Source organism: Coregonus lavaretus (genome assembly GCF_964263955.1).
Source record: "Coregonus lavaretus genome assembly, contig: HAP1_SCAFFOLD_1054, whole genome shotgun sequence".
Taxonomy (NCBI): domain Eukaryota; kingdom Metazoa; phylum Chordata; class Actinopteri; order Salmoniformes; family Salmonidae; genus Coregonus; species Coregonus lavaretus.
The window spans coordinates 116,455-116,885 of NW_028162705.1; positions in this window are offsets into that span (position 1 = coordinate 116,455).

Consider the following 431-nt stretch of genomic DNA (forward strand, 5'->3'; position numbering starts at 1 on the left):
AGCAGCTGTTGCATAGGTGTCTATGGGAGACCCACCCCGGGCGTTAAGTAGACCGGAACTGACCATTTATTTCAATAATAAACGGCCTGAGTGAACCATCTTTTTTTATCCACCATCTTGAACCCCTGGCTGCTTGTGAAGTGGCTTATTTTCTTTCCTTGTGTCCTCTCCTCGATCACTAGGCTGACATGGTTGAATAAATATATTGAAAGGCCATATACATTTACTATGTAGTAGGTGTTACGAACCCCGTGGCTCTAAACGTCTAGGGTGGATGGACATGAGACCCGTAACATAATTCATGCAAATTAGGAGTGTGACATGGAACAGTGAGAACAAAAACTACATGACAACCATAAACTACCGTCAAACATAAATGGTTTACTGTATTGCTGAACACACGGTAAAGGTTTGGGAAAAAGGGCTGAGCA